The sequence below is a fragment of the Ascaphus truei genome, chromosome 4 (assembly GCF_040206685.1).
Source record: "Ascaphus truei isolate aAscTru1 chromosome 4, aAscTru1.hap1, whole genome shotgun sequence".
NCBI lineage: Eukaryota > Metazoa > Chordata > Amphibia > Anura > Ascaphidae > Ascaphus > Ascaphus truei.
Window position 1 is genome coordinate 410,807,979 of NC_134486.1, and position 16,025 is coordinate 410,824,003.

Sequence of the window (16,025 nt, forward strand, 5' to 3'; positions counted from 1 at the left end):
ATATATGTCTCCTTAAATTTATTAATACATGCTTCACACCACATTGTATAACATTGTGTTTTTCTTTTAAATATGTTTGTTGTTATATGTTACTATGTATTTTGTGTTATCAAACTGTATCACACAGACTCAATGAGAGGGTTGTTCCCAATTATGGCTTACCATTAACTTTATTGGATTCAATAGATCTCTGATTAAGACCAACCAATCAAATTGGTTTGACACCTACTTAAGGAATCTGTGTGATAAGGGTAGTATACTCTTTGATAAAGTTCTGGAGAAGGACGAAACGCGTCAGAGTGCCCCTTCTGTGATGTACAGCATGTAATATTAAAGCTGATTTTAATTTCACTTGTTCCTGGGCTGGACTTCTTTTGCTGTGACCGCCTTCACCCCTTCTATACCAATAACTGAATTTGGGAATATGTCTCAATTTGAATATCCTCAGGGAGTGTCTCTAGCTTTGAATCATTACAACTCAAAGCTGGATACCGATTGGCTCACACACACATTAGGGGGTGTTCCAACCCATATCCACCCTTTGGATTAACACATTCAAAGGTTGCTTAGGCCCGCCTCTGAATATTGCTACAATACTTCAGAGCTGAAACTCACAAACAGGCCAACTGGAGGAATTAACCTTTCCACTGCCTGTTCTAACAGGACTGACAGAGGAAAGGCCCAGAATTAGCAATAGCTGCCGAAGGCCAGGCTATATGTATATTCCCAATCTGATTGGTTGTAGCAAACAATGTGACAGAGTCAAATTTTGGAAAGGAAGTGACATCACTCACTTTTTTTAATACATTTTTGTTTTTAAATAGACAAAAGCAGAATTAGCCATATTTAGCCACATGGTGGGGAGTAGTGGTTAGGGCTCCCAGAGAGGGGGTGGTATGTGTTAACCCCTAGCAGTTAGTAAAGCATTACTTAGCAATCCTTTCCTAGCCACTACGGTAACCAAGGAGGGTAGATAGTGCTGTTAAAAGTTAATATTATCCCCTTTGTCGCTCTTTGTGGTCAGCTAGTCATGGAAAACCATGACTAGTTGTCCACTTGTGCTACTAATGGGTTAATACTGTATGTGCTGTAATGTATGTTATGTGTATCTGCTATTTCCGGCTGGTTTAGCTTATGTTGCCTATGTATGTAATGGACAATATATTGCCCATTATATACATAGGAAAGAGAGGGCAAACGCCAGCCTGGAGCAGATGATAAAAAACATGTTTTTTCTGCTGTAAATCTCGCCTCGATAAAATATTGGAACCTGATGTATGGCAGATAATACCGAAAAAGGCGGCAATAGGTTTATTTATTTTTTACCGGATCCGATATTTTTAATGGACCGATAAAAAAATGCATTATTTAGGCAGTGCTGCAATGATGTATTGCACTATAAAAATAACACATTTTCTGGGGCGGTAACACCACACTTTTTGGTTACTACAGTTTGATGTATTCAGGCCTCTTAAACCCATTTTCAATATGCTGTACACCCAGTCCCTGGGGCTGGAGAAGAGATCATATGCATTGAAACAAATGGGACTGAAACATTCTCCAGCGAAGGTACGTACATGACTTAACTCCAGTGCAGCAGCAGGCCTGTGAATAGTGTTACTAGGAGGTGTCAGGGAGGAGTGAAATGATGCATAAAATATATCATAGGATGTTTCAAATTATGTACCTATTTTCGACTTTTTGTTTCCTTTTTAGCAACATAAAACTCTGGCAGGTCTGTCTATACCAGTGATGGCGAACGCGTGGCACGCGTGCCGCTGCCGGCACGCCGAGCCGTCTCTGTGGGCACGCCTTTGTATTTCGCCGTCAGGGGGGAGGAAGCCGCTCAATGCACCCGGCGGAGCCTGGTCTCTATGGCAACCGCGCGGCACGATGACGCACCACGAGCGGCCGGTCGCGGAGCGCGAAGGGGGGGGGGCAGTGACGTAGAAGCTTGGAGGGAGGTGGAATGGAGGAGGAGCCGTTAGGACGCCCACGCGGCCCCGCCTCTCGATCCCACCGGGGGGTTCTTGAAGCCGAACGATATTTCAGCGCGGGAGGCTTGATGGTCTGAAAGCGCAGACGCGTAATGACGCAGAAGGGGGCGCGGCCTCCATTTAAAGAGACAGGCAGCGGGAGGATGCAGGAGATGAGAGCGGCTGTTGAAGGCAGTCCTTTGGATTTCGCTGTCTATTCAAACCTACGCGTGCAGCGCGATGGTGAAGGCGGAGGAGGGCTCTTGAATTTACAGGCCACTGGCTTCCCGCTTGTTGAATTGCCTCCCCTGCGTGCCGGCCGGCATTCTACAAAGCCCTGCCCCGGCATACTCCTTCATAGTAGAATGCTAGGCTGCAGGGGATTGGGTGAGAATGCCGAGAGCCGGGGGCAGAGTATGAGCAGAGCACACCACACTACACTACCAGGGAGTAACGGTGCAGGAGATTGGTGGCCATTTGAGGAGGATGGGAGCAGCTCAGCAAGACGGCAGGGGATTGGACAGATGCCGGGTGGGAGGGGCCGCAGTGATCCATGGGATGGCAGTGATGTCACTGACCTGTGACAGTGACTGCCACGAGGAGCACAGGAGAAGGTGTGTCAGACAGTCTGGAGCTGCTCAGAGGCAGAGCTGCTGCTGCACGTGTGACACAGTCTGTACAATAAGTACTGTAAGTGTAAGTAGCAACATATATATTTATAATAATGCACAACCATATTTCTGCTTTCCCCTGCTATTTATTTAGCACATTTTTATATTATATAAGCAAGCCCCAAGGTCAGGTCAGGAATGACAATGAGGAATGTCCAATTAATGTCTTCATTTTTTATTTAATTTTAATTAATGTCAATAAATTATTTATATAATTTTCTGGGTGTGTGTCTCTGTCTGGGTGTGTGTCTCTGTCTGGGTGTGTGTCTCTGTCTGGGTGTGTGTCTCTGTCTGGGTGTGTGTCTCTGTGTGTGTGTGTTTCTCTCTCCCCCTCTCTGTCATCCTCTCCATACCTGTCACCTCTCCCTCTCTCTCCACCTCCCTGTCACCTCTCCCCCTCTCTATCTCCCTCCCTCCCTGTCACCTCCCCCCTCCCTGTCACCTCCCTCCCTGTCACCCCTCTCCCTCCCTGTCACCTCTCTCCCTGTCGCCTCTCTCTCCCTCTCTCTCTCCCTGTCACCTCTCCCTCCCTCCCTGTCACCTCCCTCCCTGTCACCTCCCTCCCTCCCTGTCATCTCCCTCCCTGTCACCTCTCTCCCTCCCTCCATGTCACCTCTCTCCCTCCCTCCCTGTCACCTCCCTCCCTCCATGTCACCTCTCTCCCTCCCTCCCTGTCACCTCTCTCCCTCCCTCCCTGTCACCTCTCGCACCCCCTCCCTCCATCAGCTCCCTCCCTCCCTGTCACCTCCCTCCCCCCTCCCTGTCACCTCCCTACATGCCTTCCCCCCCTTTCACCTCCCTCCCTCCCTGTCACCTCTATCTCTCCCTCCCTCCCAGTCACCTCTATCTCTCCCTCCCTCCCAGTCACCTCTATCTCTCCCTCCCTCCCAGTCACCTCTCTCCCTCCCTCCCTCCCAGTCACCTCTCCCTCCCTCCCAGTCACCTCTCTCCCTCCCTCCCAGTCACCTCTCTCCCTCCCTCCCAGTCACCTCTCTCCCTCCCTCCCAGTCACCTCTCTCCCTCCCCCCCAGTCACTTCTATCTCTCCCTCCCTCCCTGTCGCCTCTCTCCCTCTCTCTCTCCCTCCCTCCATGTCACCTCCCTCCCTCCCTCCCTGTCACCTCTCTCCCTCCCTCCCTGTCACCTCCCCCCTACCTGCCTCCCTCCCTTTCACCTCCCTCCCTCCCTGTCACCTCTCTCTCCCTCCCTCCCTGTCACCTCTATCTCTCCCTCCCTCCCAGTCACCTCTATCTCTTCCTCCCTCCCAGTCACCTCTATCTCTCCCTCCCTCCCAGTCACCTCTATCTCTTCCTCCCTCCCAGTCACCTCTATCTCTCCCTCCCTCCCAGTCACCTCTATCTCTCCTTCCCAGTCACCTCTCTCCCTCCCTCCCTCCCAGTCACCTCCCTCCCTCCCAGTCACCTCTCCCTCCCTCCCTCCCAGTCACCTCCCTCCCTCCCTGTCACCTCTCTCCCTCCCTGTCACCTCTCTCCCTCCCTCCCTGTCACCTCCCTCCCTCCCTGTCACTCCCTCCCTGTCACTCCCTCCCTGTCACCCCCCTCTCCCTCCCTCCCTCCCTGTCACCCCTCTCTCCCTCCCTCCCTCCCTGTCACCCCTCTCTCCCTCCCTCCCTCCGTCACCTCTCTCCCTCCCTCCCTGTCACCTCTCTCCCTCCCTGTCACCTCTCTCTCTCCCTTCCTCCCTCCCTGTCACCTCTCTCCCTCCCTCCCTGTCACCTCTCTCTCTCCCTCCCTCCCTGTCACCTCCCTCCCTCCCTCCCTGTCACCTCCCTCCCTGTCACCTTCCTCCCTCCCTGTCACCTCCCTCCCTTTGGGGGGGGGGGCGCATGATTTCTGTTGGCGGCAGTGATGGGGGAGAAGGTAGAGAGAGAATGGGAAGAGATAGAATGAATAATACAGCATCAATGGTGACACTATTAGATAAATATCATTATAATATTCTTTTTTAGTAATGTTTTTTGTTGTATTAATAATTTTTTTTGTGTCCCGGTTTTTCATTTTCAAAATCTGGTCACCCTAATAGAGGGGCGTGTGAGGTTTAATTGCAGTGTTGGCACTTTGAAAAAAATAAGTCGTTTTGGTTTGCAGTTTGGGCACTTGGGCTCAAAAAGGTTTGCCATCACTGGTCTATACCAACAGTGGCCAACCCCTGTCACCAAGGGCCACCAGCCGGTCAGGTTGTAAGCCTATCCCTGCTGAGCATAGGTGGTTCAATCATTGATTGTGCCCCCTATGCTGAAGCAGGGATATCCTTTAAACCTGACCTGTTGGTGGCCCGTAAGGACTGGAGTTGGCCACTCCTGGTCTATACCCTGCATCAAATGTAAGAATCCTAGCTAAGAAATGACATCAGACGCAGTCACGACTCACAGGCAGGAATTGTGGTTAGTGTAAGAGACAACGTCTCTTTCCTTAAAATGTTATCACAGCCCAAGGGGCTTATTGCACAACCTTCAATAGTACCAATTCAGCACACCCACATGGAAAGCCCCTCAATCCCTCTGACAGCCTAGCGGTTAGTAGGTCACCACCTTGATGTAGCAATGTAAAACTTACGTGAATGAGATTTACAGTATTAAGGAATTATGAAGACATTATTACATAGGGGAATAATAAGACCACATTTATAGTTCCTTGCATTCATTTTAAAACGATTACAAAAGCAGTTTACAATATGACGCTTTCTTATTTAACATTTGTATACAATGGATGAAACAATTACTCCTTTTGGTAATTAAATGCTGTTCTTCTGAATGCAAATCTTCCTGCTGTATAACCCACACACTATAGGCTTCCCTGAAGGTTACATTTTGTGAAGAGCTAATAAGAGAGATTGTTTTACAATAATCCTTCTTTGTCCTTTGCTCTCCAAACTTGACAATGAAAGTAAAGGTTATGACTGTGAATAATTATAATATCTATAGGAGACGAGTGCAGAGGTATAACCAGGGAGACGTAGTTAAGGAAAATACACCATGGCTTTTATTCAGCCCGTAGCGTCAAACAATACATCTTTAAGGCTGCATACAAACAAACATCCTATCCCTACAGAGCAGCGGCCATTATTTTTACAAATCACGCTTTGTATACCTCGGAATAACCATGTCATGGCGCGGGATTTCTTCCAACCGTACCGCCTCAAGACGCGAGTGCAGGCGAGTGCAGAAAATGGCATTTTAGTGTTCTGGCTTTTAAACACCTGAAATTGACACAGTAGCACAGTACTGTACTCTACACATTACAATTCAATCATTTAATTGAACACAATCCATGAAATTGAAACAAAGCAACCGCGATAAACACGTGTGTCTGGGGCGATTGGCCGTGTTCATGCCGCATGGAGAACAGCAGCGCACACGAAAACGGCGCTGTGATTTGTTAAAATAATGGCAGCTGCATCTGTATGTAAGGGCTAACTCACTCTCACAGTCCCTATCTGCAGGGCTGGGAGGCTAGGCCTCTTACCAGCCTTTGACCCAAAGTCCAAAGAGGTACCTGTTATCAGGAGCTTTTTCTATCAGTCCGGGTCTGGGTGGGTGTCCGTGGGGTGCACCCTCTGGCAGGCTCCAGTGACCAGTGTGTCTTGGAATAAAGTGCCTGGTTCCCTTTCTATCAGCACACACCTCGAATGTGCTAGGGAGATTCCCTGCAGGTTACACAGGAGGCTTTTCTACCTGACTGATGAGCCAGGTGGAGACTGGCTAATTGTCTTTAGCTGCAATTAACCAGATCCCTGCTGGACTCAGACACAGGCTTCCTATTTGGAGGCCTATTCAGACAGGGATTAAGGCCCTGTCACAATATCCAACAGCACATTTCTGAAGCAATAGTGCACAGCACAGGCATGTAGGCTCATATGTACTGTATATATATACAGTATGTATATGAGTTATACGACTTAAATCTCTGTGTTAACTACAACAGAGCACTGTGGGTATACGTTGTTAGGGGGAATGCCTATTTTGTATGTTACTAGCATTAGCGGCTATTATACCTAACGCAATGCCCTTTCTGACCGAAAACAGGACATAACGTAACTTTAGTGAGCTTTGAAAATACATGTTAAGACTTACCTTAGGTTAACACAGCATTACGTTAATAACATACCTTTGTGGATCTGGCATGTTAGGAGACCTACAGAGTCAGTAGATGAACGAGTAATGGCAGCAGATGGAGGGACTTCCACAGGTAAGTGGCCGTGGCGATGCGCAAAACCTTCACATGAGGTGTCCTTTTTGAGTTGCAATCAAATCTGCGGCTTAGTCAGAGTTTGCAAGCGTTTCGCCAAGCATTAAATCAATGTTTATTGCAGTTTGATTGGCTAATTTTCAAAATTCTCCTCCTCCCAGATGCACGAAGCTCTGTCGATTTCACGTAAGGTTAACAAAAATTAACGGTCCGATAATCCGAACACCTATGCTCTAAAGAGAATAACGTCAGGATAACCTAGAGTTAACCTCTGAAATAATGTATTGTTACATTTCTATGGACGTTAGGGTAGCTCTTGAAGTAGCAGGTGATGGAGCTGGTGGTGCAGAGGGTGACAGAGCTAGTGGAGAAGAGAGTGATGCAGCTGGTGGTGGTAAAGCAGCAGAGGAAGCTACATCTATATACTCCTGTTCTGGGACATCCATGTGGGTCAGGATCACTGTTTCCTCCTCTTCAACAGGAGGTTGCTGCAAGGAGGTTTACAGCTCCAGAGATGGATTATATATTTATTGTGTACTATATTGTAATAATAGTTAAGAGTGGCTTCATGTGATCTAATAGGGAATAGATAAGTTTCCTAGCTTATTGTGAGAACTGTCCAGAACATGTATGTGTGAGTAACTTGCAAATAATACTATACTGTGTGATATAGAAGGTAGTATATAATTTTACAGGTATGCATTATATTAATATACACTGTATGATGTCTGTTTTACTTACCAGGTTTCTCCTGTGGAAGATGCCACATTCACCAACAATGAAAGCCCTAGGACCTGGACTTCCATCAGCCGTGTCTAGTACTTGCACAGAGTCAGTTGTGATGGGGGTCCCCCTCCTGTGGACCTTGTCTGTGCAGCATGGTCAGCCAGGTTTTTTTTTAAAGTTTTCTCTGACTGTCTGCCCACCGTTTCTTTAACCTGTCCACAGTGCAGACAGTATTCCCCAGGGCATTTATCCTGCTGAGAATATTGGTCCAAATGTAGTTCTTTTCTGCTAAACTAGTTTTGGGGTCCTGTTCCCCAAATAGTTGGGAGAGGTTATTCACCACCCCATTTATGAGGCATTCCAACTCCTTGTCTGTAAATGTAATGCTCCTCATTCACCTGGCTTCAGCACCAAAGATGGAAGCCCCCTGCCTGCCACCAGCCCTGACCTCTGCTTCGTCCAATGACTCAGCCTGCCACCAGCCCTGCCCTCTGCTTCGTCCAATGTCTCAGCCTGCCACCAGCCCTGACATCTGCTTCGTCCAATGACTCAGCCTGCCACCAGCCCTGCCCTCTGCTTCGTCCAATGACTCAGCCTGCCACCAGCCCTGACCTCTGCTTCATCCAGTGACTCTCAGCCTGCCACCAGCTCTGACCTCTGCTCTGTCCAATTACTCTCAGCCTGCTACCAGCTCTGACCTCTGCTTTGTCCAATGACTCTCAGCCTGCCACCAGCCCTGACCTCTGCTTTGTCCAATGTCTCAGCCTGCCACCAGCCCTGCCCTCTGCTTCGTCCAATGACTCAGCCTGCCACCAGCCCTGACCTCTGCTTTGTCCAATGACTCTCAGCCTGCCACCAGCCCTGACCTCTGCTTTGTCCAATGACTCTCAGCCTGCCACCAGCCCTGACCTCTGCTTTGTCCAATGACTCTCAGCCTGCCACCAGCCCTGACCTCTGCTTCATCCAATGACTCAGCCTGCCACCAGCCCTCACCTCTGCTTCGTCCAATGACTCCGCCTGCCACCTGTCCTGACCTCTGCTTCATCCAGTGACTTTCAGCCTGCCGCCAGCCCTGACCTCTGCTTCATCCAGTGACTCTCAGCCTGCCACCAGCCCTGACCTCTGCTTTGTCCAATTACTCTCAGCCTTCCACCAGCCCTGACCTCTGCTTCGTCCAATGACTCAGCCTGCCACCAGCCCTGACCTCTGCTTTGTCCAATGACTCTCAGCCTGCCACCAGCCCTGACCTCTGCTTTGTCCAATTACTCTCAGCCTGCCACCAGCCCTGACCTCTGCTTTGTCCAATTACTCTCAGCCGGCCACCAACCCTGACCTCTGCTTCATCCAATGACTCAGCCTGCCACCAGCCCTGACCTCTGCTTCATCCAATGACTCGGCCTGCCACCAGCCCTGACCTCTGCTTCATCCAATGACACTCAGCCTGCCACCAGCCCTGAGCTCTGCTTTGTCCAATTACTCTCAGCCTGCCACCAGCCCTGACCTCTGCTTTGTCCAATGACTCTCAGCCTGCCACCAGCCTTGACCTCTGCTTTGTCCAATGTCTCAGCCTGCCACCAGCCCTGACCTCTGCTTTGTCCAATGTCTCAGCCTGCCACCAGCCCTGACCTCTGCTTCATCCAATGTCTCAGCCTGCCACCAGCCCTGACCTCTGCTTCATCCAATGACTCTCAGCCTGCCACCAGCCCTGACCTCTGCTTTGTCCAATTACTCTCAGCATGCCACCAGCCCTGCCCTCTGCTTTGTCCAGTGACTCTCAGCCTGCTACCAGCCCTGACCTCTGGTTTGTCCAGTGACACCCAGCCTGCAATCAGCCCTGACCTCTGCTTCGTCCAATGACTAAGCCTGCCACCAGCCCTGACCTCTGCTTCGTCCAATGACTAAGCCTGCCACCAGCCCTGCCCTCTGCTTTGTCCAGTGACTCTCAGCCTGCCACCAGCCCTGACCTCTGCTTTGTCCAGTGACTCTCAGCCTGCCACCAGCCCTGACCTCTGCTTTGTCCAGTGACTCTCAGCATGCCATCTATCCTGACCTCTGCATATTCCTCTGTCTACCCGGATCACTGGGTTCCATAGCAGTTCTCACCCCGATCCAAAGTAGTTTACCAGATTGTATCTGACTCGCCCAATAGATAACCTAGTTAAGCAGAATATTGCGTAATAATGCATAATAATGCAGATCGCAGTCTCCATAGTATTTAATGGAAGTGACAATGCAAAATATCTCAAGCTTATATCTCACCAAAATGCGCCAGTGATGCCAATAACCCTGGTTACATCTGTGTATAGTTATGGGGCAGAGTTTATTTGGAAATCAGTAGAGGCTGAGGAACATTGCAGTCGTTTGCCTTTATCCACAGTTTGCCCAGTTATTGGGAGATTTCCCTGAAAAACAGGGGCAAAAGCTAAGAATGCAAAGCTGATGCTTCAGTATTCAGATTTATTCCATTATGGGTCCTATATTTTAGTCCCACTTGGGACGTTAGTCAGGAAGGTCTCCGTCAATATGGTCTTCAACTGAGCTAACACATTGGACCCATTATTGAATTTGAATACTGCATTTTGCATTCTAAATGTGTGTGCCTGCTCCACCAATTGGATCCATTGCCCTTGGAGTCGGTATGCAGGAAGTTCCTCATTGCTTAACAGCACCACTCCATGATGTAATGTAAGAACATGTGAGTATGTTGCTGTGCATACATTCAAACATTTCACTTTACTGCTGAATTTACCTTGTGGCCTCCCATTCAATGGATTTGCACAGTATGGAGTGAGGTGGGCACAGTACCCAATGCTCAGTCCTGTTACCTGGCTTAAGTATCTTCCATTAAATTATACAATTGTGGATGCTAACATTTATACGTATTTATTGAGAACAATAGCACTTACAGCATGGCAAGCAGCCTGGGATGATAACTATTTTAGTACATTAGTACATTGTGGACATGGCACAGAAAATACTATGAGTGGAAAAACATCTATTTTTTTAAGCTAAATTGCCACTGAAGCTTCTAGAAAAAATTTAATTATCGACCTCCCTCAGAAAAGCCTTTAGCACCTAATCAAGTCCCAGTGTAATGGAGACATTCTGGACAAAACCATATAATGTAATATAATGTAACATAGTTATCAATGTCTGTAATTTCACATATGTTGGTACTCCTTAAGGATATCTGATAACATTTCCTCCTTTGGATAACAATCCTCCCTTTCTGAAGCAACACATTTACTAAGATTGGGTTAGTCAGGCTTGCAACACTGCCTGGCACTGTAACAAAGACTAGTCTCACATTGTACTTAATACTGGTTACATTAATACTTATTGCCTGTTTCTATGTAACGGATACATTCAAAAACAACATACACAACAAAATCACAACATACAGTAATAATACATCACACTAAGCGCAAAATATGCACTGAACTCAGTTGGCTGTTGACAAAATCTAAAGTCACATATTAAAGATATTAGGAATGAAGCACAGTGTTATGAAAAATATTTATTTTTAAATGTATCTGTATTTGTATGCATCAGTACTGGCAAAGGAAAAGATTCCCTTGTAGCTGCACTCAGAGAAACACCCTATATGTTTAAGACTTAAACTTTATTTTATATATTTAAATACATGGGTCCTGAATACGATGAAAAGAACATGTATAAAAACAATTAAAAGTGGACGTAGGTGTGTGCATGGGAGGGGTGCCAATATTGTCTTATATGCCACACAGTAACATCTTGAATTTTCCACTTTAATAAGGGTTTATTTGTGGTTCCACGTGGGGATATAAATGTCAGGAGGACAGACTCCTTGGGGTGGCGTGAGGCAGGCTATTAACAAGACCTAAAAGGGGGAAAGAAACAAGCGCAAAAAGAACTGTGAATTCAAAAGGATACGATATAGTCCAAAAATGAGGGTTTCTTTGATGGGTGCCGCACCGGATAACAAATGGGTTCGTTCTAGGCCACTTGAGTAGTAGAGGAAAAGGGTTCCAAACGCGCACAATCTCATCAGAGTATATATAGAAAAAGGAAAAAAGGCACACAATAGTGTAATATTGTATAATGCAATTTGAGCAAAGAAGGTATTGCACTCACATTTTATGAAGTCAAACGGGCATTTCGGTTACTAAGTCTAGAAACCCCCTGGAAGAAGTCTGCTGAGACGAAACGCGTTGGGATATTAATTATTCATTATACAGATTGCATAAGACCCTTTGGGAATTCATTTGGAGCACTGCTACCTCCTCCTAGCTTTATCCCCTGGTGTATGGCCATCGCTGGGGGTTATTGGGAGTTGGGATCCAGTTGCTTTAATGTGGCTCCCTCTGGATATCTGATTGCTCTACTGTTTCTTGTTTTTATATTATAAAGATTTTTTCCTTTTTTCCTGCGTCCTTTTCCTTTTTTGGGATTATCCTGTTATTCCAGAACCACCCCTGTAATTGGTTACTTTAACAACCACAAGCCTTTATATTTTCACATAAAATGTGAGTGCACATTCTGCTCTACCACTCTACTAATAACCACTTATACAGTATTACACTATTTGTGGTTTTTATCTGTTCCATTGAGTGTATCCTGTTACCGGTGACCCTGTACAACAATGCGAGTCCTAAGTTGGAGACGAGTATCCTGTTACCGGTGACCCTGTACAACACTGCGAGTCCTAAGTTGGAGACGAGTATCCTGTTACCAGTGACCCTGTACAACACTGCGAGTCATATCGTTGGAGACGATGTGTATTGCCGGAGGTGTCCTGTTCATGGAGAACCTGCAACATCAGTGTGGTTAAACTTAGTAACCAAAATGCCCGTTTGACTTCATAAAATGTGAGTGCAATACCTTCTTTGCTCAAATTGCATTATACAATATTACACTATTGTGTGCCTGTGACGGTCGTGAGGATTTGGCCCGGGATTAAAGGGGTTAGACCCCAATTGGCCACCCTCTACTCTCACCAGGGAAGCAAGGGGTTAACTGGACTGAGGTCCAGAAATGTGTTTTTACCTCGCTACAATATCCAAATGCTTATTCCCCTGTAAAAAAAAAATATATATTGTTTCTGGCCAGTGTCTGCACCACACACACTGGGGCTTAAGGGGTTAATAAGCTACAGTTTAAGAAAAAACACCTGTATTGTGTCTTTTCAGAAAATCTGGACTTCAAAAGGCTTGATTGAAGTTGAATGTGAAAAGCAGAAGGGGTTTTAGTGTACAGTATGTTAATACCTGTTTGCAGGAAGCTAGAGTGGGTTGTGAGCGTTATAACTCACACTTACAAACGCCTCTGCTTCAAGAGGTCTGGGGCATTGAGTGTGTAATCTAAAACCAGGTGACAAATGTCCCCTACCCAGGGGTCCCTGCTTCAAAGGATTTATTGATGGGGGCAAGGGGTGCGGCTACCCAAGGAGAAAATCAGAATGGGTGACCTTATTAAATATAAGAATATTATGAGATGTCCTTGGCTGAACGTGCTAAGAGTTACATAGGTGTATTCGTGGGACTTAGCCCCAACTAATGCTTCTAAACACTTGATATCTAACAGATACTAAGAGCCAGATATTAATATCTCTCTTAATTTTAGTACTACATGGTAATATTTAGTCTCATTGGGAGCGTCAGGTGTGACGGAATGTATTAATATGTCTCAAGGGCCAGTAAGTACCACTGAACTGAAGTTATGAAGTTATTTACAGGGTATATGGGATTTTGAGTCTGTTGTGAAAACTGCAAACTCCCTCTGTTATGATAATGAGCAGGAAGAACATCTTGCTAGAATTTACATAGCCTGGTGATCAAAGGCTAAAGTGCCTAATTGTTTATGTTGGAGGCAGGAACTAGAAACTATTTGGTTTTTAAGAGTGATATCTTGCAAGTCCAAAATCAGCTTCAAAAGGACTTTTGCTAGACGGCTCGGCGCCGTGAGTGTAGAGAAGGGTTAAAATGATATATAAGTCAGAGTCACCCCTTACTCAGTGTCATGATGCAAATGTCTTTTCGTGTCTTGGGATGATGAAGATTTGCTGTATGAACTGCCAGTCCAGATGTGACTGTTTCATCATTTCCATCTTTAAGTAAGTGTCTATATTTTGCCTGTTATTTGTATATCTGTTGTGTTCACCTTTATCAAGGAATAAATTATATTTTATCATATCTAAGTCTCGTCCCAGTTCAACCCAGTTATATATTATATATTTTTTGTGTATTATTAATAGCCTGTCGCAAAGCTCCCGTCACAGTGCCTTTTTTCTTTTTCTATATATACTCTGATGAGATTGTGCACATTTGGAACCCTTTTCCTCTATTAACAAGACCTCACAGGGGCTACTTAGCAGTATCACCTGCCTAATGGAATACAGGGATACATCACCACCCACAATATTAGTTTTACAGAGATGGATATAGCTACAAAAGTATCCCACTTAGAGAGTGAGTATATAGTTACTTAGAAGCTGAATCAGCTGTTGTTTAGATGACCACTCCCTCTGTGTATAGCTGTATCCGAGTACTAGACATTACACACTAGTCAAATAGACAATTTGTTCAGCATTAAGTTTACTGTGACTGTGTTCTAGCTCTCTTATATATCCATACTGTCTAGCTTGTGGGTGAAGTATAAGCCTGAAGTCATCCTGATATATCCTCCTGTGTCAGATCGCTGTGCTGCCCATGGATGTAGTCTCCCTAAGTGCTCTGACGGCAAAAGCACACACCTCTCCGATGAGCCGACATCACTCGGAAGTGATGTCAAACATACCCGACGTGCGTTTCACCTACTCAGCTTCACCGGCTTATTTAAGTTGAAAATTCAAGTTGTTACTGTGTGGCATACAACAGGGGTGAGCAAACTTTTTATGCCGAGTCCCCCTTTTTACCCATGAAATTTCTCACCCCCCCCCTGCCTGATGTAATCTAAATCACATGAAAAAAAACTTTATTAAACGGTATACAATGTAAATACAAATATGTCTAAATACTTACATATTTCAACAGCTCACGCTTGCAAAATTAGGCTGCGTCCACGCTGCTGCTGAGAGCGGTGACATCACCAACTCTCCAAACATGAGCACAGCCTGTCCTGCATAATTTTGCAAGCACGAGCGGGGAAGTGTTTACACTTTTTATTATTATTATTATTTCTGTACATTCATAGTATGATTGATATAGTGGCAGCCTACCCTTTCACTTGCAGAGGATCGCAGCGAAGCAGGTTGCTAGCGGAGGAGAGCAGGAACACAGCGCTAATGCAGGGCAGACACCGGAAGGAGGAACGTTTGACATCACAGCGCTCGGGCGTGCTCCTCTCCTGTACCTCCGAATCACATGGCCGCCACCTGCACTATCCTGTTTGGCTGCCCGCGCACATCTTCGGTTGCCCGCCCGCGCACATCTTCTTGGCCGCCCGCGCACAGCTTTTTTTCGCCTGTGCATCCAGGTTTTGCCGCATGTTCCCCACCTAAGTAATCTTGCGCCTGGGGTGCCACCCTCAGTTTGTGCAACGCTGCATTCAATCACAACCCTTCCACCTCTTCCCCCCCCCCCCCACACACACAATCACAACACACACAACCAACACTCAATCACAGCACCCACACACACTCAATTACAACACACACACAGACAACCAACAGACACAACACACAGACACAACACACACACAAACACACACAACACATGCTCAATCACAACCAACACAGACACAACACACACTCAATCACAACACCAACACACACAGCACACACACACACAATCACAACCAACACAACACACACTCAATCACAACACACACTCAATCACAACCAACACAGACACAACACACACACTCAATTACAACACCACACACACAGCACACACTTAATCACAACCAACACAACATACACTCAATCACAACACACACACAATCACAGACAAGACACACTCAATCACAACCAACACAGACAACCCACACATAGCACACATACTCAAGCCTTTTCTTTGCCAGTACTATTTAAATCCAATTCCTTGCTAACACCACCCCTTCCCCTCTAGGTTCCTGATTAGATTCACTCCTATGCATGTCCTCTTTGTGTAGAACAAAATGCTTAGCAGAAAGCGCAAAGAAATGCCTACATGGTGAAATAAATTTGGGTTTTTAATGGATAAAATAATGATTAAAACACCCTCACATGTTGCAAAGCTAGCTTCTTCGGGAATGTATAGTGTTCTATATATTTGTATCTGTTTTTATTGATAAACATTGGTTTTAACACTATTAACTGTGATTCTAATACCCACAAGAGCGCATGATGTGGGTTGTTTTCTTTCTTTTCAACACTTCTTTGTGTAGAGCAGGATTTCCCCAACCCCGCAGGGCCCCCTTTCTTTGTTTGCATCAGCTAACACCAACAATTCAGACTTTTTAATACATCAGAATAAATGAGCAGTGGGC

General features: G+C 46.3%; 1 protein-coding gene and 1 long non-coding RNA gene across 4 annotated transcripts in view; one reads left to right on the top strand and one right to left on the bottom strand.

Annotated features, from left to right (window-relative positions):
• The window catches only part of GLP1R (glucagon like peptide 1 receptor), a 309,769-nt gene that overhangs the window by 278,105 nt on the left and 15,639 nt on the right, over positions 1 to 16,025 (bottom strand). The window lies entirely within an intron of this gene.
• On the top strand, positions 1,758 to 15,780 carry LOC142493963 (uncharacterized). 3 transcript variants are annotated; one of them, XR_012801244.1, is made up of 3 exons: positions 1,758 to 2,672; positions 7,599 to 7,735; positions 14,790 to 15,780. It is a non-coding gene; the product is annotated as an uncharacterized LOC142493963 (long non-coding RNA). The 3 variants fall into 3 exon arrangements; XR_012801242.1 differs by lacking the exon at positions 14,790 to 15,780 and adding an exon at positions 14,199 to 14,531; XR_012801243.1 differs by lacking the exon at positions 14,790 to 15,780 and adding an exon at positions 14,252 to 14,531.